The 1368-nt window shown below is 49.0% G+C and overlaps 1 long non-coding RNA gene across 1 annotated transcript; it reads left to right on the top strand.

Annotated features, from left to right (window-relative positions):
- The first annotated feature begins 47 nt into the window (after positions 1–47).
- Positions 48–1018, top strand: LOC135306075 (uncharacterized). Its single transcript, XR_010366944.1, has 3 exons — positions 48–180; positions 293–488; positions 806–1018. It is a non-coding gene; the product is annotated as an uncharacterized LOC135306075 (long non-coding RNA).
- Positions 1019–1368: the final 350 nt, after the last annotated feature.

Genomic DNA, 1368 nt, shown 5'->3' with positions numbered 1-1368 from the left:
CCAGCTGGAACGTCCAGTGCCCAGGAAAGGGCAGAACACAACCGTTGTTCGTTGTGTTCGCATGCTCTTCACCCTGCTCCTGCCCACTCTGCTTGTCACCTTTCCTCAGTCCTGAAAGATCCTTAGTGCCTGGATTTTGTCATCCAGCCCTGCAGGATGCTCCCATTTGTCCTGAGGAAGGTATGGTGCCATTCCATGGAGGTGGACACTCCCCACCTGCCCGGGTGGGCTGGAGATCTGTGGGGATGGAGTGGGACAGGGAGCCCACTCTGAGGTTTTGCTGCCTCTGCAGGCTGTCCCAGACAGAGAGGAGGAGATGGAGGTAGATACAAAGATTGATACGGAGGAGGAGATGGAAATAGATGGAGAAGACCCTGGAGAGGAAGAGATGGATGTGGATGTGGATGTGGATGTGGATGTGGATGAAGAAGAAGAGATGGACTTGGATATGGAAGAGTCCATTGAGGACATGGATATTGATTAAGAAGGTGAGGAAGAGGCCATGATCTTGGCATGAAGAGCAATGCCAGCAGCAGGACAGGCAGAGTGGGTCTCCTGCTGCCAGGCTGGGGCTGGGCTGGGTGCTCCCTGCTCAGGGACATTGTACCCAGGGCACTGGATTCTGGTGGCCATCCACAGCCATTCCTGTGCCTGCTTTGCTCCACACAAGCTCCATGCAAGACCCAGCCAGGCTCAGTTCTGGTAGCAGAGTCCTGCTGCTGGGCCAGCATGTGCCAGCCTGGGGGCACATGCAAGAGCCCTCTGTGCCTGACTGGAGTGACCGTGGCATTTGCTTTTCTTCCAGGTGCGATGGACGTCAAAGACAGAGACACCACCATTTTGTATATATGTTCTACACTTAGTTGTTGTTCTTTAGAATGTAGATTGTCAGGCTATTTTTGACTTCTGTAAATATGTTTCACATAGTTTTGCCCAGTAGGTTTTTATGTATATACGTTCTATCGATTGTTGTTGTTACAAACATTCTTGCAATGTAAATATCTTCTGTATTTTTGCTGCTGTTCTTCTCTAATAAACAAATTTTATTTTTCACACCCCATTTCTCCTCGCATTTGCTTCAGGCACAGGCAGCATTTTGCAAAGTTGTAGTTTCCACTTGCTCCCAGTTCCCAGGGCTGGAGGTCAGAAGTAGATGAAGGGGAAAAAAATCCACAATTAAGAGTGTCCAGGACACCCAGAGCCAAAAGAAGCGCAGGGGATCAGGAAAGAGGGAAGCACGTGCTCCAAACAACAACAGAAATGTAGTGAGAGCTCTAGAAAGAACAAAAGAAAGAGGAAGCCTGAAGAAAGGAAAAAACTTCTCCCCACATGGTGTTTTGCTTTTTTTCATTGAGAGTCTCTTCTATC

The sequence above is a fragment of the Passer domesticus genome, chromosome 8, assembly GCF_036417665.1.
Source record: "Passer domesticus isolate bPasDom1 chromosome 8, bPasDom1.hap1, whole genome shotgun sequence".
NCBI lineage: Eukaryota > Metazoa > Chordata > Aves > Passeriformes > Passeridae > Passer > Passer domesticus.
The sequence above is the reverse complement of the archived record's forward strand: the minus strand, read 5'-3'. Positions and strand labels throughout refer to the sequence as shown.